This window comes from Gobio gobio (assembly GCF_949357685.1).
Source record: "Gobio gobio genome assembly, chromosome: 25".
NCBI lineage: Eukaryota > Metazoa > Chordata > Actinopteri > Cypriniformes > Gobionidae > Gobio > Gobio gobio.
This window is the reverse complement of record NC_137121.1, coordinates 26975866-27000858: the sequence shown is the minus strand read 5'-3', so window position 1 is coordinate 27000858 and position 24993 is coordinate 26975866. Positions and strand designations below refer to the sequence as shown.

The following is a 24993-nucleotide window of genomic DNA, read 5'->3' as shown; positions in this document are numbered from 1 at the left end:
GCTTCACGTCACGTCTGCCGATCCAGAGACAGAGCTTCACGTCACGTCTGCCGATCCAGAGACAGAGCTTCACGTCACTTCTGCCGATCCAGAGACAGAGCTTCACGTCACTTCTGCCGATCCAGAGACAGAGCTTCACGTCACTTCTGCCGATCCAGAGACTGAGCTTCACGTCACTTCCGCCGAGCCAGTGTCTCCGAACAAGATGGCCGCCGCCGAGCCTGTGTCTTCGGACAAGATGGCCGACTCCACGCCTGTGTCTTCGGACAAGATGGCCGACTCCACGCCTGTGTCTCAGGACAAGATGGTCTTCACGGAGCCGGTATCTGTTCCTGTTCCTGAGCCGGTGTCTGTTCCTGACACGGTGTCTGTTCCTGTTCCCGAGCCGGTGTCTGTTCCTGTTTCTGAGCCGGTGTCTGTTCCTGTGCCATGGTCTCCTCCCTGGCCGCCTGAAGGGTCGTCTCCTCCCTGGCCGCCTGAAGGGTCGTCTCCGCCCTGGTCGCTGGCACAGCCTGATCCGCCGTGGCCTCCCAGCTTGCCGCAGTCTACAGGTCGTTATCCGCTCCACGGGCCTGGCCCTCCATCCCGCCCCCGGGTCCGCCTCCGCTCCTCCTCCCTCCGTGACAGTTTTAGGAGCGTCTGGAATCCGCTCCTTAAAGGGGGGGCTATGTAACGATCACCAGCTGGAGTGCCCTTGAGAGCCAACAGAGGGCACTCCACACATAAGACTATATTCACTCACCTACTACATTTCCCATAACTCACTGCCCGGACTCATCATCACTTATCACTGATCACATTCACCTGTACTTCATTTACTGATTGCATTTCACCTGTGTCTCACCATCCTGTTATTTCCTGTCTATTTAAACCTTGGTCATTCATTTACTCACGGCGAAGTCTTGTTTAGTGTTACGCTGCAATTCCGAGCATTCTCCTGTTTTCTTGTCTCCTGGTTTTCTTGTTTTGGATTTCTTGCCCTGTTCCCTGGATTATTCTCTTGCCTCTGGTCCCTGCCTGTTTTGTTTGTTTGTTCGTTTTTTTGTTTGGACTGCCTGTCTGTGTATGACCATTGCCTGTACTTTGGATTACGCCTCTGGATTGCCCTCAAATAAAGCTGCGAGTGGATTCTCAACCCTTCTGTCTCAGAGCAGTTCGTAACAGATATTACTAGAATACGGCGAAGACAGTATTGATGAAAAACGTCACCGCGGGGATGATGATGGCGCTGTGGAGCCTTAATATTAAGGCTGATGTTATTGGTGCACCAGATGGGGCAGAACTGCTGATAAACTGCGAAAGCCTTTCCAATTCGAGAGACCACGTTTCGCATCCCCATCACTGGCCACCATGCTTCCCAGATAGATGAACATGTCGAATTCTTCAATTGGTAGTTGACGAATGCTGACTGGTACGTTCGAACATGCGTATCCAATGCACATAATCCTGGTCTTTGAGGCATTGATTCACAATCCAACTCTCAAGGCCTCTCCTTGCAGGCTTTCGGTCATATCGCCAGAAGCTTGCAAGAAGAGGCCTCAAGAGTTGGATTGCGAATCAGCGCAGTAAAAGTATTAATCATTTTCACAAATATTGTAATGGTTTACCATTATGTAATTCTTTGTTTAGGCTATCATACTTTAAATAATAATACATTTTTATTACAGACAGTTAGTTGGAGAGTAGACTGGAAGCAAAGAAGTTGAGAGATGGGCGGGATCAGAAAAGGACCATGAAGTGCAACCACACCATGCCTAGGAATGCGGCCCATGAGGCTTCTACTCAAGCAAGACACTTGTAACTTCAGGTTCTTCATGGGAACAATAAGGGTGTTGTAAGTTGCTTTGGATGTCAGCTAAACTACAACTGGACGGGCTCATGCATTGGGGAGCAGGTCCAGAGGAGCAAGGCCAGCCGGTCATCATCCAGAGGTACACTCAGCTTCCTGGAACATGCATGTGTGATCCAGGTTAAGCAAGTGAGAGATGCAATGGTGGGCTCATGGCAGCAGTGACTGGTGTGCAATAAGCTCCATATGTGTCTAAGCACTGCCAAAAGAGCTGTTTTCTCTTGGTCACATGCTCCTGCTGGGATCTTGGATGAGGGCCAATTAAAAGAGGGACGGGACTACAATAACTGAAGTGTGCAAAGTCTTTCCATCAGACAATGTTAATTTATAGAACAATATTTTTATTTGGTTATCACGTACACTAGCAGCGGTAAAATAAGTGTTTATAGACACTTTATGAGTGATCTGAGGGTCTGGGTAATAATAATAAAACGTTTTTAGCACATCATTGCCACATAGGTAAATACGCTTTTGGGAAATGCTAACTTGAATAAAAAGTTTCTTACATTTAACTCAAGTTGAACTTGAACTTTCAGGGGGTCTGTTTTTGATCTCAATTTCGATCTCTTCCCAAGCTAAATGCTCGATTTTTATCCAGTGTTTTTCTTATTTCATTCTTTCCAATGTTTTGAACTTTGTGGAGTGCTAAAACATAAATGGATGAGATACTGTCAAATGGCAGGCACATGGCGCAGTTCTGGAAAACAAATTAACAAATGTTTTACAAATCTGATGCCAGGTTGGTAAAACTCAATCATATGCAATTCTGCTTGGCTGCCCATAACAGATTTCTCGTTCAAATCCGTATAATCCAGTTTTAACATCCATTACGAAGCCAGCTGTTATCAGTCGCCTCTCTCACTGTCGGCTCACTCATTTCCACTCACTATCTTGACTATTTTTGCTGGAATCAAAGTAGCAGTGATTGTTCAAGAAACAAAGCCACGACATAAACTAAAGCAGAACTTTTTATGGTTTTGGCTCTGAGACGGGCTTCATGATCACATTGTCATAGAATGTTAATAACAGGAATCTAGAATACTTTTCTAGTTCTCAATCACAATTCAACATTATTTTACACAAGACCATGCGATTTTGGTTTAAACTTCCCAATGAATTTCAAGTTAACGAAATATAGCATTAAAGGTAACTTTTACTCACATTATTCAGTTTTAATGTTAACAGGCAAATGTAAACATGATACAGATGACTACAACTATTGAATATAACATTACACAGAAATGGTGAGCAAGTAATCTTTTCACAGTAAAATCCTGTTTACACACATATTGTTTGCATGGCTATATAATATAATATATAATATTGAAATAACTATTTGCGACTCTAGGCTGTGCTTCCTTCCTGCAAAACTGAGGTTGTCATGCATAGTTTGAGACTACAGACTGACTGGATATATGGTTGGATATAATGCGATTAACCCTTTAACAGGTGTATATGTAGATGCTGCCCAACAATCTGAACTCAAGCAATAGTGTTACGGAAAAAGATTCTCTGCTCTGATGCATAAGGAACATGTGACAGATGAAGTCTGGTTTTCAGCTGTGATCGTGCAGCACTGTACTGTTCCCTGAGGACACTTGCCATAAATGCAGCATTATTTATTGTGTGAATCCCTCCTCTCGATTGTGTTCACCATCAGTCAATGCTGTCACTTATGGGAATGGACTTGAAATGACAGGATGTGGAAATATGGTTTTCTTTGGCCCTTCAATCCAGACTTAATGCTTGAACACCTCAAACTGCCTCAGGAGGTGGTTTAATATGCATACAAGACACGACTCGGCCAAATGTAAATGCATATGGTTGTTCAGGTCACATACAAAAATGTTACTCCTCCCAAGTGAAATTATGTCAGCATACAGAAGTTTACGAGCCCTGCAGAACAGAGCAAGCTACCACGGATGAGACACATCATTCAGGACAAAGAAACCTCAAAAGCCAAACACTAATTACCATATAGGATGGACAGACAGATCTTTACGGACCTTGCTTTGTGCACTGGTGCGCAGTCATGTTGGAAAGGGAAGGGGCCATCCCCAAACTGTGCCCACAAAGCTGGGAGCATGAAATTGTCCAAAATGTCTTGGTATGCTTAAGTATTAAGAGTTCCTTTCACTGGAACTAAGGGGCCAAGCCCAACCCCTGAAAAACAACCCCACACCATAATCCCCCCTCCACCAAACTTTACACTTGGCACAATGCGGTCAGGCAAGTACCGTTCTCCTGGCAACCGGACCCAGACTCCAGACCCAGACTCGTCCATTTGATTGCCAGCCAGAGAAGCGTGTTTGGTCACTCCAGAGAACACGTCTCCACTGTTCTAGAGTCCAGTGGTGTCGTGCTTTACACCACTGCATCCGATGCTTTGCATTGCACTTGGTGATGTAAGGCTTGGATGCAGCTGCTCGGACATGGAAACCCATTCCATGAAGCTCTCTCTACATACTGTTCTTGAGCTAATCTGAAGGCCACATGAAGTTTTGAGGTCTGTAGCTATTGACTCTGCAGAAAGTTGGCGACTTCTGCACACTGTGTGCCTCAGCATGCGCTGACCCCGCTCTGTGATTTTACATGGCCTACCACTTCGTGGCTGAGTTGCTGTTGTTCCCAGTTGCTTCACCCTTGTTATAACACCACTAACGATTGACCGTGGAATATTTAGTAGTGAGGAAATTTCACGAATGGACTTATTGCACAGGTGGCAACAGGTACCACGCTTTAATTCAATGCCATGGAAGTGATTGGAACACCTGAATTCAATCATTTGGAGTGCTGCCCCAATACTTTTGTCAATATAGTGTAGATAGACTCAAAGAAAATGTTAAGCCTTTTTTCAAGATATTTGTATTTCAACTACTAGTAAAATTCCATCAAATTTAATTGAATGAGCCTTGCATATTCATATGATGAATACATTTTAAACGAGTAAAAAGGGAATGGACCATTTAGTTTATGTGATTTGTATCAAGATAAAAAAAAAAAGATTTACACAAAATGAGGAATTTTACTTTTAATTGAAATGCATAAATCTTGAAAAAAAGGGAAAACTTTTGTATGTATGGATGGATTAATACTATTCGGTCTATCTTTGCTAGTATTGAGCAAAAACAAAAGTTTACCCCACTCTTCTCTACTTTATGGAAGCTGTTGCTCATTTCAGTAGCGGCGCCGTGAGTTATAACCAATTCATGATGCGATTGCTGTGGTTGGTAATCAAAGCCGAGATGGTCGTTTTTGTTTATTAAGGCCTTTGACTTATGGACTGTGGCTTCATATGGTGGGTTCCTGCACAGTTCAGCTCTCACAATCAGTCTTGTGCCCCCGGTACTCGACATCACCACAGATCCTAATTAAAAGCAGACAGAGGGCTGCATTGTCTGCTGTAGAAAACAGTGGCTCTAGCACAAGACGTGAAGAGCGCAGTGGGGCCTTTATACTGTTTATTGCCCTTTATAGAGCTAAATATCTGGACTTATTCTCTCTCACACACTGGTTCTCTCTCTTTCCTGAAGAAACATGTGCTGTCCATGTGCACACACACACACACAGTATACAGTCTGCTGTGCATTAGACAGGCAGATGGGACGGTTAGTCAGCCAGGTGGGTATTAAAGGTGTTTGTCGGGATGTCAGAGTGCATCAAAGCCCTACACATTCCAGCAGTGCACATTAAACGTAGTCAGCGCTTATCTTCACTTAGACTGGAATAGAAAAAAGCTAGGAATCCTCCAGTGCACAAAAAAATTGATGGAAACATTTGGGATTCTGGACACTGAAAATATAATGACTAGTAAAAGTTTAATGTTTAAAGATATCATATCATAACACCGTGTCCTAACTACACGCGACGCCGCGTTTCTAATTTAGAAATGGTTTCTATTTCTGCGACGTTGCGGATGGAACACAAATCATAATCTCAGGTAGTGTTTATGTGCTTTATTTACATTTACATTTATGCATTTAGCAGACGCTTTTATCCAAAGCGACTTAAAACTGAGGAGTACAGGAAGCGATCCATTATGAGGAGGCAGCGAAACACAGAAAGTGCCTGAAGTACTACGTTTTGGACATCGCACAGATTATTTAATGTTTAAAGCGTGCAATGTGACTTTGGATATCATTTAGTGCTCCCAGCTTTGTAACGTGGTCGTTCTAAAGTTAAAGTGGAGTTAACCTGTGTAAATTCAATTGAAAGGGTATGATTTGGAAAGGCACACGCCTCTCAATAAAATGTCTAACAGCTGAAAATGCATATCAGAGCAAAAAACAAGCCATGAGGTCAAAAGAACTGCCTGTAGAGACAGGACTATGTCAAGACACAGATCTGGGGAAGACTTCAAATAAAAATCTTCTGCATTGAAGGTTAACAGAAGCATGTAACCTCAATAATCTTCAGTTGAACAAGTTTGAAACAACCAGGACTCTTCCTAAAGCTGACATCCTGGCCAAACTGAGCAATTGACGGAGAAGTACCTTGGATAGAGTGGTGACCAAGAAGCTGATGGTCACTCTAGTTGACCTCTATGATCATACATGGAGATGGGAGAAATGTAAAGAATGACAAACATCACTGCAACATTCCACTGATCTGGGCTTTATGGCTGAGTATCCAAACTCAAGCCTCTCCTCAATGAAGGCACATGAAAACCCACTTGGAATTTGCAAAAGAAGCACCTGAAGGACTTGCTCAGACTGTGAGAAAGATTCGCTCCATTCCAAGCATCATGTATTGAGGAAACCAGGCACTGTTCATCACCTGCACAATACCATCCCAACAGTAAAGTGTGGTGGTAGCAGCATCATGCTGTGGGATGCTTTCAGAGGCAGGGAAAGAAGGACTCGTCAGGGTAGAAGGAAAGCTCAACACAGTAAAATATAGAAATAGCCTTAATGAAAACCTAGTCCAGAGCATTCAAAACCTCAGACTGGGCAGAAGGTTCACCTTCCAACAGGACAATGACCCCAAGCACACAGCTAAGACAATAGGGGCTTTCGCACCAGGTAGTTCTAGGAACTTAGTTATAGGAACTAACCACCAGGGTGGTTCCCCGAGAACTAATAGTTCCCCCTAGGAACATTTTCCTGGTTGCATTCATACCGCCAGTAGGAACTCTGAAGTGACGTAAGCCGCGCTTGTTGTTGTGACTTTTATTTTGAGGACGCTGAGAACGCCAGAGCCTGAGCACACATCGCTCACATTTTCCATCTTCATTAGTTTACGATCTGTTTAACAGTCATATCTAATACGCTATTAGATAGAACTGTTATACAAAGAAAGATTAAATATTAGCGTTGGATATGGGCAGAAATACATAATCATATTTCGCTTGGAACCCTCAAAATTGCGTTGGATTTTCTCTTTAGTGTAAAGGCTGAGAGGTCCATCTATTACTGTTTTCCATGTTCATTGAGTTTCTGGAGTAAATATATAGGCTATAATCTGTGCAGCTTTTTAAAAAATGATGGGTGCTGGTGTTTCACGTGCGCTCGGCCATTCAGTGTATACTTTCGTCACTGTTAGTTCCTATTGTGCTGGGTTAGACCCAACTCTGCTTTTGGGGGAACTAAATTAGCTCCTACTTCAGGTCCTGGAACTAAAATCGTTCCTAGTTCCTGCGGTGCGAACACGACAAAATCCGGACACTTTTGCCAATAGTTCTAGGAACTATGAAAAGGTTCCTCCGGTGCGAAAGCCTCTAATGCAAGAGTGGCTTATGGACTGATGTGAATGTCCTTGAGAGACCCAGTCCGGATTTGAACCCAATTGAACATCTCTGGAGAAACCTGAAAATGTCTGTCCACCAATGACCAACCTGGCTTGTCGCATAATTCCCAAAAAGACTAGAGGCTGTAAAGGTGCTTTAACTACAGAGTTAAGGGAAAAAATACTTTAGTATAGTTTTTCCTTTTTAATACATTTGCAAAGTTGTCACAAATCAGTTTTTTGCTTTGTCATTATACTGTATGGAGTGTAGATTGATATGCACACAAAAAAAAACATTATATTGCTAACAATAAAAGTGGACTTCAATAAAGTAAAATGATAAAATATTGCAAGAAAAAACCCTAAACACTAGACAAAATGTAAGATCCATGCCAAACAAGTAAGACAATGACTTCAGGGTTACAGCTTGAGCCATATATCAACTGTGCAAAAAAAAAGAAGCAGAACTGACGTGTCAAAATTGTCATAGTGCTATGTTTCATATTCAGTTTCATATTTGCAGATTTCCCTTGAAAGGCCCCGTACTGTAAGTTTGACTGACAGGTTGAAGATTAGATCAGTGATTGGTTGAGAAGAGCTCCATAGAGGGTTCTCCTAAGGGTCAATGTTTCAAATCACACCTGCTTCCCTTATATTGTTGCTCTCGGCAAAAGCAAGCCAGTCCAGACAAGCAATAAATGAACCTGAATTGTTATTCACAGCCCTCTGCACACTCACAGAAGGACTTTTTTAGGAAGGCGAACACTTGATGTTATTTATATTTTACTCTATTCCTTTGGAAATGTAAAAAAGTGGTACAAAAGAAAAAGAGAATTAAAAGGCGTCTAGTCCATATTGGCAAAGGCAAAGAATTGCCGGGGTTCAATTTCAAAGAAACACAAGCAATGTTGGACTTGCAATGAACATGCACGGCTGGTGTTTTTCTAGTACAACAAGAGCTGACGTGGTTAACATATTGACTAATATCTTTGTCCTCGATGCATATCACATTTTGACCTTTCCTTTAGGGGTTTTGATTGGGAACTTTAAGATGGAGCACCAGGTGGGGTTGAGGGTGGAAAGCCGTGCATGAATCTTCATTCTAATGTCATTCGTAGCATGCATCAGTTCAACTCAGGTGTCACTTATGAGGTTATAGCATGCTTACGTAAATGCCGAACAACGCGCTTGAGATGTATTACGAATCCAGAGGTATTTGAATTTCATGTTTAAACCAGTTCTAGATGGGCCTTGACCATTTTAAGCAAAATGGCCAGAAAACAATTCGAAACATCTCATTTTTTGCAGCTGTAGGGATTGAGTTTCAGGCAGATTATGGGTATCATCTGTCCTGACCTTTTGGCAACGGCAAAAAGGAAACAGGCTGTCGTCGGTCTGCTTTGGTTTGTTTGCAGTCTAAAATGAAACTTGCGATAATGAACTTCAGATGCCATTGGAGAACTAGGTGTGTTGGCACTGCCAGGATGCTGAGGTGGCGCTTTGAGTTGGAGCAACACATATCTACTTACTGAATTATGCTTTCCACAGCCTGTTTGGGAAACCAGAGAGCAAAACCATCATCTGCATCTCAGTATGCCTCGGCATCAGGCGCGACAAGAACAATAAAACAGAGACATGTGACCAATCTGCTTCCATTTAGAAGAGAGAATTTGGCCTGGAGATAAAGCACTCCCATATGACTTGTTCTCTTCTGCTTTAAAGTTATTAATTGGAAGCGAGTCAATTGATTGCGATGTTCCAAGCGCTGATGTTGGAGCGAGTGAGGAGAGAATGGCTGTGCTAAGGCCTGCTGACACCAAATTTTCAGAATTTTCCACACGAAAAACAAGCAAGTTTAGTTATTTAACAAAACAACGAGTTCTCACTGAGTCAATTACAATCTGTCTTGGTTGTTTTTGTTTGTTCGTTTGGATTAAAAAAAAAATGTAATACTGGTATCCAAACCTTTGTACAGAAAATTTCAGACTGTTTTTTACACAAATCAAATATTTTACATGTTTGTGCCAATTAGATGAATCAGACTTTAGATGAAAACTACGTTTTTGATCAATTATTTTTATATTTAGTGAATTACAAAAAGCGATTCAACTCATGGAGGCATTAATATGAGAAGTGCTAAATATTTTATATCAGCAGAAGTATGTTGAGTATGCATGGAAAATTTTAGTTTTTCGACATTTCTTGAATATTGTAAGGGACTCGATTATAGGGCTGCATGGGAAGATCATTTCAACAGTATGAAACTGAATGTGAAGGTTTGGGAAAGTCAGACTGATCTCATGAAATGGCGTATGTATGACACGCCAATTCGTATGCCCTTTTGGCGTGCCATCAAAACGCATAATCGCTTTATCAACGCCGTTTCATTCTATCCCCCTACACTGCCGCTACCCCTAAACCTACCTATCACACACACACACACTGCCCCTAAACTTACCCATCACAAGAAACATTTTCAAAAAAAACATAATTTAGTATGTTTATAAATACATTTACATTCACGCGGAATCACACGGCGTAGACATACACGCGTAGATGATGGTTCGTTTCGGCGTACACATACAAGCGGAATCACACGGCGTACACATACACGCGGGTAGCTCAAAATGCATACAGATAACACGGCATTTGGCTTTAGAAAGTGGCGTGTACGTTTACGCAAATTCATGATGTCATGTTGGGGAAAGTGATGTTGTGCCTTTCTGTGAAGGTGCGCCATTCATGAGGTGATTGCATGCTTCTGGAAGAGCTGCACGAACAGGCCTTCAAAACGGCTATGAATGATTCAAAGTGGGGTCCATTGCCAGGGTATCCATAAAATAATTTGCATACTACAAGTCGTGTTTTTTTAATCATCTGAAACGGGAAGATTTACATTCCAAAGTGACTTATATAATTTTCATTAAATAAGCAAAGCGTACACACTTAAAAGTAGACACCTCAAGGTTTATAAACACGATCAGGCATAACATAATGACCTAATATTGTGTTGTTCCCCTTTTGCTGCCAAAACATCCCTGACCCGTTGAGGCATGGACTCCACTAGACCCCTGAAGGTGTGCTGTGGGGTATCTGGCACCAAGAATTTAGCAGCAGATCCTTTAGGTCCTGTAAGTTGTGAGGTGGGACCTCCATGGATCGGACTTGTTCAGCATATCCCACAGATGCTCAATTGGATTGAGATGTGGGGAATTCGGAGGCCAAGTCAACACCTCAAACTCGTTGTGCTCCTCAAACCATTCCTGAACCAGGTAAGCGACGCACACAAACCCGACCATCCTTCTTCCATTGCTCCGTGGTCCAGTTCTGATGCTCACATGCCCACTGTTGGTGCTTTCGGCGGTGGACAGGGGTCAGCATGGGCACCCTTACTGGTCTGCAGCTATGCAGCCCCATACACAACAAACTGCGATGCACTGTGTATTCTGACACCTTTCTATCAGAACCAGCATTAACTTCTTGAGCAATTTGAGTAGCTCGTCTGTTTGATCGGACCACACGGGCCAGCCTTCGCTCCCCACGTGCATCAATGAGCCGTGGCCGCCCATGACCCTGTCGTCGGTTCACCACTGTTCCTTCCTTGGAGCACTTTTGATAGAGACTGACCACTGCAGACCACGAACACCCCACAAGAGCTGCAGTTTAGGAGATGCTCTGACCCAGTCGTCTAGCCATCACAATTTGGTTCTTGTCAAACTCGCTCAAATCCTTACGCTTGCCTATTTTCCCTGCTTTACCTCTTATGAGAAAACTAAACATAGAAAAGTTATTCGGTTACTCAATTTGATTTGTCTGTTGTACAATGTAGGCTGTGTCAGTGAGCGTGAGCATGTCATGGTGTTATTCCAAACACATTTTTTTGCATGTGTGAAGAATGTTTTTTTGAATGGATATTGGGACACGACAGAAGTATAAAGCCTTCTTTACATAATATACAATAGTTTAGCAACCAAATGTTACACCGCAACTAACCATGAAACGATTCATTCATGGAAACGATTCATGCCGAATACGTGAGCCTGCCGTGGATTTCAGTTTCAGTTTCGCTTTAAATAAGTTTGTTATAGGCTTGGCACTTAAAGTAAATGTTTGTAATGAATGGCACTAAAATGTATTATTATTTTTATACATATATTTAAAAAAAATTCTCTGTTCTGCATGGGCCTACCATAAAATGTAAAAGATTTAGAGTGAGGGGAAGTCAAATAAATGTTTATAGTGTTTAGAGTTTGCTAATGTTTCGTTTAATTTACCAATATTTTACATTATTTCTAAATCTAACAATTAAAATGCAACCGATGCAAATAGTTTTGTCTCTCAAAAATGCGAAAAATGAAAAAAGTTTGACCTAATTCAACTTATAGGTGCGACTTATTTTCTGGAAAATACGGTAAATAATAAAATTGAGCTGTAGCCTATTATTAAAAAGTACCCTACATTTATAATGGGGACCATTTGCACCAATAAAACAAGCATTTTAATACTCTCTAATGTTTAATACTCTCACCCACATTAACTTTATAATTATTAGGGGTTGCTTGTTTTTTTTTTTTTTAGCCTATAAGCGATCCCTGACTCCATAAAGTTTGTACTTTAAAAAGTCTGACTCCTAAAATGCCATATTTAGTATCTGAATGGCAAACATTTGGCATTTAGCTCAATGTGAACAGTTTCTGTTTACCAAAAAAAGAAAAGAACAAAAGTGCTGCCTAATTTACATTTACATACTAAAGGTAGTAAAAATTGTATCATATTTGTAAAAAATATTAAATAACAGATTCAACTGAATAATTAATTGTATTACAACTGTCTTTTTAGAGACTGGTTAAAAATGTGGCTTCTGACTTGCAGTGAATAAATGTTGTACCAAATTGTGCAAATATTTAATACGTTTGTCGTTTAGTTGTATGAGATTTGGTACAAACAGTTCTCATAAATGGAGTAGCAATAAATTAAAAGATGAGAAATAACAAATATTGAATGTTTAACTATAGTCTATCGTCTAAAATGACAAATAGGAATTCAGTCAAACAATGAACTGCTTTATTCAAGCTTTTTCAGAGAATGTCAGAAATGGAGGCGGATGACAAAACTGCAGTGCGCTTATAACAAACAGAACAGCGCTGGTGTGGACGTTTATATATTTATCGCTAGAGTAATTGTTCTTGGTGTGAATACACAACTTGTATGAAAATCCCTTTTAAATGTAATACCCTAACCTTCACAAAATACAGGAAGTTGACAGGTTAACTTTACAATCTGAAATGCCAGATAAACGTTCAGATAAAAATAAATAACAGCACAATAAATAATTCATAACGTTTCTTCATTGGAATTCTTTTGAAAAGACACCACAACGCCTTGACTTCAGATTTTCGCACACTCCCCTGCATAAATCACTTGATTTGGTCCCTTTCAGTGATCAGATGATCCTTTCATCACACAGCTCAACTCCTGCAAACACACACCGCAGCGGCTGATTTATTACCGTTAAACCCCCTTCAGTACATTAAATATTTCATGTATTAACCAACTTTAGAATATATGTATTTTTAGCTCTAATAGACATCAAAGACCCCAAGAAACCAACTGCACACGAAACTAGAATATCATTTTGCTGAATACACTGGGTATTATATTGGTAAAGTGCAAGCAATTCTATAGGAATAGCGAAGGAGTGGGACAGATTTGGACAGTGGAGACAGTGCTCCTAAATGTGGATCCTGCCACATAGATACCCTGGCCACATAGAGACAGAGAATGGGCCACAGACCACAGAAACATGCAATTATCCCAAACAAGGAGGACTGGCCAAGCTCTTCCCACTGCGATGGACAACAACAGCACACATACATGAGCGTAAACACACACACTGAACATACAAGAGTAGCCACTTGACTTGAGCTCTAAATCATCACCTCTATAAATGCCTTAAGTATAAACAAGCAAGCGAACAAACGTATGCGCTAAAACAGTGCTTCACGACCCAGATTTTGGGTGGTGACCCAACACCGTAGCAAAATTATCATACAAAAGTAAACAAAATCGTAAACACTGGAATGTAAGAGATTGTAAAGGACTTGCATAATATGTTTGATGTATTAATATGTAATTAATGAACTTATTAAAAGTAAATCAAAATAATAAGGCTTTTTTTAATTCCCATACGATTGAAGATAAATCAATCACTGACCTCTAGTTTACAAAATCATATTTAGCCACTGAGTTTGTCAATTCGAAAGACTGTTTTTGACATATATATATTATTATAATAATATAATGTAATTCATAAATATGATATTACAAGGCTCAAAATTGCTCCCGAAATTGAATCTGTGCGACCTCAAATTGTATGTTGTACCTTTTTTCCAGATATACACCGGTCGACCAAAATCGAAAACTGCACATTTGTACACGATCGCAAGCTGCCAGTGTTTAGTTTCATTTTGGCTGGTCTCTATTCCGGACTCGCACACAAACTGTATTGCAATCATCATTTTCTGAAATGTCATTTGTGTGAAAATATAGAGGAGAGCTCAATCGCGCTAGGTCACTGTACGTGATGCTCGAAATATAGGAAGAAAAATATAAATATTAAATCGGGGTGGGGGTTTATATGAATGTATCTCTGAAGGAAATCGTCTGTCTTCAGAATAGTTTCAATGGCATTTTATTTTCCTCTTACCGCTGTATAAATTAGTGTTTATAAGCGAATCTGCTTTGTGAATTTGCAATTTCATTCAGTCAAATTTTTTTTGCAGGTGTCATGTATTTCACAAAGCTAAAGTCAGACCATTCTGTACTTGCTCTAAGTCTTGAAATTATGCAATCTATGTCTGTAGCATCTTTGGATCATGATTAAAATGATCAATGGCTCATTTCAAATGTCTTTTTTTTTTAATTTATTTTATTTTGTTAAGGCCAGTTTGGCCTGTTATGGAGCAAATAAACAAATACATTTGTTTAAAACAAAGGAAGAAATTGGCAGCTGATATCGGAATTGGCCAACTTGCTTGTAAAAAAAAAAAAAAACAGAATCGACCATGAATTTTTTTTTAATCGTGCATCACTACCATTTTAATTTTTCAAAAGGGGTACCAACACAATATTAGGTCATAATGTTATGCCTGATCGGTGTACGCCCAAATATCACCATATATCAAAAAATACGTCCAATTACAGAAAAATAATATTAATAACTTCTTAATAGGGCTTCATAAGTATATTTATTTTGTCATCCTTAATGATTGATTTTATAATTAGCTGCATTTTATTACTTGTATATAGATTTTTTTTCTTGCTGACCATGGCCCTATCAGAAAACATAGCAAACATTTGGCAACACCTCCTGCAGCAGTCATGCAGAAGCTCTCACTTGTGGACAGTTTTGTGGTAGTCAGCCTGCGAGCATATGCAGTCATTCCTGACATACCTGCAGCGGTAACTGAGTGCCTCTCACCTTTGAGGCGCACGCTTGTGCTCCGGCATGACATACTGTGCGTTTAGGTGCTGAGGATTACCGAGGTATGTTTCATCAGCCCTGGATGACGTCCAGTAATATCTGCCACAGCTGCTTTTTTCACAAGGGCTCGCCCAGAGAAAGAAGGGGAGTTAAGTGATCAAAGAGGAGAAAGAGGCTTTGGGTTTTTTACTGAGGCCCACATGTTTCAAATAAGAGCGTCTGCCCACAAGCTGGACACTAGCACATTGGCTGAAGAGCCCAAATAAGTTCCATCATGCTCTCCTTTCTTTATATTTATATCATCAATGCATGATTTTGTCTTTATTTCAACACATTTTATCACTGCAGTTTTACCATGTCATGGGTAGGTGTTCTGATGCTTTTTCTTTCATTTTATTGTTGCAGCATGGAAGTATGATTTATTTATGTTGACAAATGATTAACGGGGTAGTTCACCCTGAAATGAAAATAAAGCCAACTTTTACTCACCCTGCTGTTGTTCCAATGCCCTGTTTCAGACCTCAAAAGCAGAAAGTCCTGCACTCGCTCCTTCATGTAATGGCAGTGAATAGCGACCAAGCTAAAACATTACAAAAATGATACAAAAGTATCACACAATGATACAGTGAGACGCGCACCATATATGGAAAGTATTATTCAGCAAAAACACTGAGCTCGGCCGTTACTCTGTGCATGTTCCTGTGAGTGTGTGCGAGCCGTCAGCAGCCACTCATGCTTACTATAAGCACTGTTTTAGCCCATAAGCTTACTTCAATTGTTTTCAATGGGAGTGCTGTGATTTTAGAATGCCATGAACGTAACGATGCGCTGAGCAAGTATTTAACACTCAAGCACTGAGCGCTCTGCGTTTTTTACCGGTCGCCGAGAGTTGAAGAATGTTCAACTGAGTAAATCGCAGCGCTGTCACTTTTCACCCAGTCATTCAATCACAACGGAGGAGGGGCGGGACAAATACAACACCGACCAACTGCCAAATTCTGCTTGTACAACGTCAACAGATGAAAACAGCAAGCATAATAACGGAACAAAATTATTTAAAACAAGAGCCAGAGCAAATACTTTACATTGTATTTGCATTTTTATATCGAATCAATGCAGAAACAAACTATCTGTGAAATGAGATACTAGTAAAACTTCCAAGGATATTCCGTATCATAAGCAAAGAGTCTCAACTGAAAAAACGCTCCTCTGCCAAAATGCTCTCAAGCGCTCACAGCAAGGCGTTTTCAGCCGGCTAAAAACAATTTGGTGGACACACGGCCTAACTCACACTGTTGTCATGGAACCCAGTATAAGCACACACACGTACCATTTTGAGAAATCAGGCTCAATAGAAACAAACGCGACTCTCGTCTTCTCTATAAGGTATATTAACAACAGCCATATCAACCTGAAGCTTAAGACTGGTTTCCCACTGAAGCTAAGCAGGGCTGAGCCTGGTTAGTACCTGGAATAGGAGACCAACTGGGAAAACTAGGTTGCTGCTGGTAGAGGTGTTAGTGAGGCCAGCAGGGGGCGCTCACCCTGTGGTCTGTGTGGGTCCTAACACCCCAGTATAGTGATGGGGACACCATACTGTAACAAGCACCGTCCTTCGGATGAGACGTTAAACCGAGGTCCTGACTCTCTGTGGTCATTAAAAATCTCAGGATGTCCTTCGATAAAGAGTAGGGGTGTAACCCCGGCATCCGTGGTAAATTTGACCATTGGCCCCTGTCCATCATGGCCTCCTTATAATCCCCATATATATATACGATTGGTATCATCACTCTGTCTCCTCTCCACCATAAGCTGGTGTGTGGTGGGTGTTCTGGCGCAATATGGCTGCCGTCACATCATCCAGGTGGATGCTGGACATTGGTGGTGGATGATGAGATTCCCCCCTTCTATGTAAAGCGCTTTGAGTGCCTAGAAAAGAGCTATATAAATTTAAAGGAAGGAAGGAAGAAATATGATAAGAAATAATATTAATAATTAGGTAAAGCTCCTGAAGTGAATATTGTTTACCGGTTGTCATGACAACACTGCGTGAGTGGCTGCTGATGGTTCGGACGCACTCACAGGAACGCTATATATATACTGTATATATACTGTATATATATATAAATATATAAATATATACTGTATATATATATATATATATATATATATATATATATATATATATATATACACACACACGCTCAGAGTAATGGCCGAGCTCAATGTTTTCGCTGAATAAGACGGTTTCTTTCTCGCAAATCCTTATAGACCCCTTCACGGTTCATGTCACAGAAAAATTTGCAGTTAGCAGTGCGCATGACGGGGTTAGAAAGTTCATTCCATACCATTGTGACTTTGGTCAATCAGAGAATTTCTTGTCAAGAAAAAATTGCCTACTTGCGTCGTGAACTGTGAAAATCGCACCAGTTGTGGACGACATCTGTGGCGGCAAGCTATTAAACGGGCTGGAGTGTGTTCATGATGTCACGCAGGTGGTGGAGTAATAATAACGTCTCGGTTACGTATGTAACCCTCGTTCCCTGAAGGAGGGAACGGAGACGCCACGTCGGAGTACCGACGAATAGGAATCTCGCTCGCGAGAGCCAATCTACTTCGAGTGTAACTAAACGAGCCAATGCACATTGGCATGCAATGATTGCACCAGGTGCTCATGCCACGCCGTGCGGGTATAAATGAGACACAGGTGATTGCATCAAATCAGCCTTTTGCTGAGGAGCCGAGTAGGTAGATAGGCACCCCAGCAGGGTACAGAGGACATGGCGACGGGACGTGGCGTCTCCGTTCCCTCCTTCAGGGAACGAGGGTTACATACGTAAACGAGACGTTACCATTCAGTCGGTCACTCTCGACGCCACGTCGGAGTACCGACGAATAGGAATCCCTACCAAAGCGCCATGGCCTCTGCCCCCTTCCAGTGCCCTGTGTGAGCCACCTGAGCTCTCTTACCTGATGAGACGGGGCTCACACCGGGAAGTCCATCACTGCCGTTCCGCAAGACCCGCTCAGTGATTCATTGGATAACACTGGGAAGCGTGCCCTAGTGAAGGGGACGCTGCGGAGCCCACATCGTACCCCGAAGGAGTTATGTGGAGTACAATGCTGAGCCGTAGCCCGCAACGGAGAGAGGGGGCTCAGTCCCATTGACGGGAAGGCTCTCCCAAGGGTGTCTGAGCACCAGGTCCCTGTGTTCGCACAACTGATCCCTGGATGGACTGTGCTAGAATGAGCCAGTCGTCGAGATAGTTGAGGATGCGAACGCCCTGTTCTCTCAGGGGCACAAGGGCCCCCTCCGTGACTTTCGTGAAGACACGGGGGGACAGGGACAGGACTCTGTACTGATATGCTCGACCCTCGAACGCAAAGCGCAGAAACGGCCTGTGTCGAGGAAGAATCGAGACATGAAAGTACGCGTCCTTCAGGTTGATCGCTGCAAACCAATCTTGGGGACGGATGCATTCGGAAATGCGTTTCTGCGTGAGCATCTTGAACGGTAGCTTGTGGAGGCTCCGATTCAGGACTCGCAGGTCCAAGATTGGCCGTAACCCACCGGTTTTCTTGGGTACAATGAAGTACGGGCTGTAGAAGCAGGTCTTCATATCGGCTGGAGGGACCGGCTCTATCGCGTCCTTCGCCAGTAGGACAGCGATCTCCGCACGCAGGGCATGGGCATCTGTGGCATTCACCGAGGTGAAGTGGACGCCCTTGAACCTGGGGGGGGGGCGCCGGGCGAACTGAATCGCATAGCCGAGCCTGATGGTCCGAATGAGCCAGCGAGACGGACTGGGGAGCTCTAGCCAGGCTCGCAGAGACCGTGCAAGCGGGACAATAGGGACCACTGGCGGACCCACCGTGGGGCAGCGAGGTGGAATGCAGGTACCAGGCTGGGGCGGCTGTCTCGTGGAGGCGGCCCGCAGCGCGGTTGTGAGTGTGCGGTGCACACTTACCTGATTCCACGAGAGGGCAGAGGGTACGTGAGAAGGCTAGGTTGCGTCCTCGAACCGTCCACTACTGTCCACTGGCGAAGGAGGAGGATGAGTGTGGTCCGGCGTTTGACCGTCCACAGCTCTCCGAACCCCCTTGGGACCCAGAGATGGGAGGAACTGCTTTTTTTTTTTTTTTTTTTTTTTTTGATAATTTGGGTACCACTGGTTGTGACACCAGTGGCAGAACAGATTTTGACTCAAGATTTTCTGCCCGGCCCTCCTCCGGGGAAGAGCAGCCCCGCCCATCTCCCGGTCACCCGTCTCAGAGGTGATGTTTCACCGACCGCTTAAACAGCAGCAGAGACAGGTAGCGTCATCTTCCTGCAGGACACAGTAGAGCAGGCTGTGCCAAGTATTTGGCGACGAGCAGACTGAGGGGCGGCCCACGAGGCACTCTGATGGTACGTCGGGGGAGGCTCTTGATTGCCTCAGCCTGCTACCGACTACGAAGAACTGCTGGGCCCAGTTCTCAACAGTGTCGCCCAAGGCCACCTTGTGAGATGGGAGCATCGAGAAAGCGTACTTTGACGACCATCTCAGCAAGGCAAGCCAGGAGGTTTTTCTGGACCATGAGGTGGACATCGTCTGGCCAAGGGCCTGCGCCATGACTTTGATCACGGTTAATCAACATGCACAGCTCAACCTCAACTCAGAACTACCCTTGTGCAGGCAGGGGTGGTCTGCGCACAGCCACCCCACCTGAGGGTAGTGAGAGAGGAAAAACTTATGCAGTTTTGGCCCTTTTGGCTTTCCATATCCAAAGAAGTGCCACACTGCCAAGTTTTCCATGCACATCCGGGAGTGATCCCGGGAAGCATGGCTGTTAACTCTGAATCAGATTCAGCGAAGCACACACCATTACAGTGGGCTCAGCATCATCCTCATTCCCAGAGCACAACAGCCCTCTCTCCGATGCAGCGATTGACATCTGATCCTTAGCTGGAGCACTGAATGAAATGCTAGGTTCCCCCATAAGAAGGACCAGCAATTCCACCCAGAGCTGCACAGCTTGCAGTGCGCTAGAGGGGGAGGGGCCCTAGGGGGTTGGTTCCCCGAAGGAGAAGCCCTCCTCTCCTCAGGTCACCCCAGCTATTTCACTGAAGTAGACCTCTCCTGTTGCCAGGGAGGGCGCTACAACGAGAAATAGGCAAGGGGACAGCGCACCTAGAGCGCAGAGTGAGCGCTGGGTTGCCGTGACAACCCGTGCTACAGCCTAGCACTCAACGGCACGCAGAGAAGCGAGAGGTCCATTCGGGTTTCCCCGACGGCAACTCTCGCTGATCTCCGCGGTCTCCCAGAGTGTCGAGCAGACCCGCGGCTGTGCTTTTACACACGAGCGGCGGCTGGCCAACAACAAAGGGGACTCAAGCTTCCCGGAGAAAGATGAGTCGCGACCGGCGTGCCGACGTGGTCATGTTCTCATTAGAAAACATGACCACCCACGAACACAGTCTCAGCATGCGCCCAGACATGTGAAACAGTGTTCGTGGCCGTCAGTGAGGACAGGAAACAACCGCATCCAGAAACACACAGATAGAATGTCATCTTTAAAAAGACGCAAGCTCTATCTGTGTAGCTCTTTTAGGGAAACTGCTCTCCGCGGTGCTGAAGCACACAGGGGAATAGTCGCGGCGACACAGACAGGGAAAAAGTGCAGCCTGACATGCGCGCTCTCTCTCTCTCATAGAAGGCGATCTCTTACCAGCCGTGAAAACGGCTTTTCAGCGCTCTTAACAGCGCACCGAACCAGCTGTAAGAACAGCCTTTTGTTTTTGCTCAAAATAGAAAAAGAAAGAGAGAAATCAACCCTGCTGCAGTGCCGTCACTCCAACACCAAACGAGGAGAAGTCCACCGAAGAGCTTGACTCGTTATAATGTTAACACACGCTTTGTAGAGAGTGATTTCAGGACAAACCATTCACCACTCGGCTCCGAAGCAAAAGGTTGATTTGATGCAATCACCTGTGTCTCACTTATACCCGCACGGCGTGGCATGAGCACCTGGTGCAATCATTGCATGCCAATGTGCATTGGCTCGTTTAGTTACACTCGAAGTAGATTGGCTCTCACGAGCGAGATACCTATTCGTCGGTACTCCGACGTGGCGTCGAGAGTGACCGACTGAATGGGAACTGCTTTTAATTAATGAGTTTGAGATCGCATTCATGGTAGATTTTTCCAATAAATTATGTACATGGTATCTGAGGAGTAATTCTCCTTTTTCTCTCCGTTATTTTGCTTTATTTCCAGATTCAATAATAAGCTCGTTCTTACTAGGGCACGTACGTAGCCTACATGCGCACTGTTCAAAAAAGGTGCTTTAAATCTCTTGACAAACTAAAAGACATAAATGACATGTATGTATTCGAAATACAGTATATGATCGTACTGAATGTCAGCTTGCTTATTTTGCTCAAGATAAGGATTTATTAAGTCCACATGTAATTCGTTACATTTATATAGCGCTTTTCTAGGCACTCAAAGCACTTTCCATAGAAGGGGGGAATCTCTTTAACCACCACCATGTGCAGCATCCACCTGGATGATGCGACGGCAGCCATATTGCACCAGAACGCCCACCACACACCAGCTTATGGTGGAAAGGAGACAGAGTGATGAATGAAGCCAATCGTATATGGGGATGACCATGATGGACAGGGGCCAATGGGCAAATTTGGCAAGGATGCCGGGGTTACACCCCTACTCTTTATCGAAGGACATCCTGGGATTTTTAATGACCACAAAGAGTCAGGACCTCGGTTTAACGTCTCATCCGAAGGACAGAAAGGTCAAGAGCTGTCGTTCCAACCACACAATTTTGCGATGCTGTTTGCAAATGTTCATTTAAACTATGGTTTCGGGAAACACAGACTCGTTGAACTATGTTGATGCTTAGTTGCATATTCATTTAATATTGCACAAACAATATAAATTGGTACGTTTCTAGTCATTGTCTGTGTTTTATATGTGCCTTATAAATACTTGCTCTCTGTAGCGAACCTACACAGACCTGCTTCATTACCTGGTGCTCTGAAATTCAGTGACTAAGCCAAGGTAAAAAGAGTAAAGTGTTACAAAAAGCGGTAGTAGTTAGCTGCCGCAGGCTAGCGCCAACATTGTGACAACAACGGTAGAGTTAAGCCATGGTAAGTAAACAAAATGTTTTCTGTTAACTTTAGACTGATTTAATAGTTGTGACCTGTGGCATGCTACAGACTATCTTTACATTACCGCTTTCATTATGATAACAGTAGATTGCATAGTTTTTCTAAATTAATTTTTTTAATTAGTTAAATAACGTCTTAAATGAACTTAAAGAGTTGTGAGGAAATGAGATGCGCGGGACAGCGTGTGAAATCCGCGTCATGTTCGGCTGTGGCTGTTCTTAAAGTGACAGGAGCACTGATGATGCCTGTCATTAATGTTCATCAAGGAACAACGGGAACAGAGAAAATTGTAGCTTTAATGAGGATTAATCTATATTTCATTTATTATTTATGCAGTTAAGAAAGGTGTTTGATAACTATTACATTTCTAACAGGGAAGACCACAGGTAAAAATAACATTTATTATTTTGGGTTTATGTAAAGATTGTTTTAAGTTCACTTAAATTAAAAGTTGCTTTTTAAAGCCTAATAAATGTTGAAATTGGCAGCTTTCAGTTTTACTGTAATGTAACGTCATTAATGTTTCATAGAGACATTAGTATCAGTGATACTGGCCTTCATTCATAAAAAGATGCCATTACGACACATATTTAAAATATACTGTCTTTAAATTGTTTCTACATTAATTTGGAGAGTAACTGAAATTATTACAACATGAAAATATTAAAAACGTAAAATATTAAAAACTTGCGATTAATCACGATTAATTACAGAAAAAAATGTGATTAATTAGTTGCTTTTTTATACATATATTTTTTTACGAATCTAAAAACTGTATAAAAACAACAAAATTACTAAAACTTTAAAATTGAAAATATATATTTTTAAAAATCAATTTCAAAATATAAATGAAAAAACGATATCTTAGCTCTTTCCAAGCCAGCGTTTAAAAAAAAAAAAGTTGCTAGCCACCGACAGGGTTTTTGATCATTTTCACAAAAATGTAATGGCCCATAGAATATTTTGTTGTATGATTATCTGAGCATGCCAAAAGAAAGAGCAGACCCCAATTTTTATTCTAGCTTCATGCATTCCTTTTTTATCAACACTTAAATGTGGGAAAAGTTTCATTAAAAAAAAGCAACATTTTGAACAAAAAAGCTGTTTTTGTCAGAGACTACATCCAGATCAGATCAGAGAGTGATGATCAAACACAGATGGAGTAGATTGTGTCTAACCCTAATGCTTGCACAGTCCTAGAGCTCTTCCTGGGTCGACATTTCATTCAGTAACATTAGGCAGTTTGGATTTATATGATGTTGAATGTTGATGATCCCGTTATTTTACATATGCATCTGCTTCCATATGATCGCTTGGTTTTTTTTGCTTCTTCTTCGCCTGTGTTTTGATCAGGAGATTCAGTACTAGCCTATAACAGTGAAAACACAGAAACCCGGAAAATTCCGTGTTTGCCAGGGAAAGGGTTAATGATGCTAAATAATATAATATATAATATATAATATAATATAATATTGTAAAATATGGATATGTAAACAGGATGTTGGACCAGTGAGATGTCCCTGTGGATGAAGCTACCAAGTGATAGTAAGTGACTAAATAAATGTTTCTTGTCATGGAAAAAAGGCACAAAAAATATATATATATATATACATATATATATATATTTATATATTTTTATTGATTGTTGCTTGATGTTGGTGTTGGTGACAGGTTGCCAACACATGTTTTTAACCATGAACCAAAAATAAAAACACAATAAAATTGAACGTACAAGTACTGGCTTACAACTGATGTCTTTTCAACAAAAGCTATCATCATCACCTTCATCCATTCCAGGTAGATTTATTAAATGTACGTGTCATTGACACTGCACAGTTCCTATAGCAATATCGGACTAAAACATAATAACACTAAATTGAACTATTATAGATACTTTTACTACGATATCACAGCTCTTTTCGCAAGGACATGGTGTCCTGAGCTCTGTTGGACAGCCAGTTTTGTCCATAATCAAAATTGCTCTACCATTCCTCACCTTTTTAATAACAGACTTTAAAAGATATGACTTTCCTTCGAGGCATTCAATGTGTCTTCAATTACTTCAATTGACTTTGCCGCCATCTTTGAGGAAAAGAGTGTTAGAACATGCTGATGAGTGGAAGCAGAAAAGTTCGGTTTAAGGTGACAGTTCATGCTGTAATACTATAAAAGTAAAACTATTCACAAGGACTGAATACAATGTACTGGGACTCTAGTTATGTTTATTATAAAGTGTGATCTCAAAGTTGAACCAGTGGCCAAAGTGTTGGCCATCTTTCATTTAAATGCAGGGTCCCATTTTATATTATGTGACCTTAACTACTAAGTACTTATATCAAAAAATAAGTACAATGCAGGGCGGGGGCGAGAGGCGTGGGAACAGAACACGAGTCACACGAGGGTTAATGAGCATCACCCGTGCGACACACCGGTCTCGAGTCCCAGGGAGGAGCTCCGGAAGGATAAGAGGAGGAGCGAAGTGGAAGATGAGAGAGGACCAGGCCTGGACTTTATGTTGCAGTTTTCAGTGAGGGGCTGCCGCTTTACTTTCATTTTGTTGTCTATGTTTATTTTGTGTGATTAAAGTTGTGTTGAACGTTTGCCTCCTTCTTCCCTGAACCTTTAACTTTGTTTCAAAATCTACCCCTAAATATGAGCCATAGTGAAATATAGCCAAGCTTTTGGCAAACAAATTTTTTTGTTTTGGGAAAAAATCTCTAATGCTCACCAAGGCTGAATTTATTTGACTAAAAATACAGTAAA

At 42.2% G+C, this 24993-nt stretch overlaps 1 protein-coding gene across 2 annotated transcripts in view; it reads right to left on the bottom strand.

The window, feature by feature from the left end:
* Positions 1-24993, bottom strand: part of znf469 (zinc finger protein 469) — a 463873-nt gene that overhangs the window by 120785 nt on the left and 318095 nt on the right. The window lies entirely within an intron of this gene.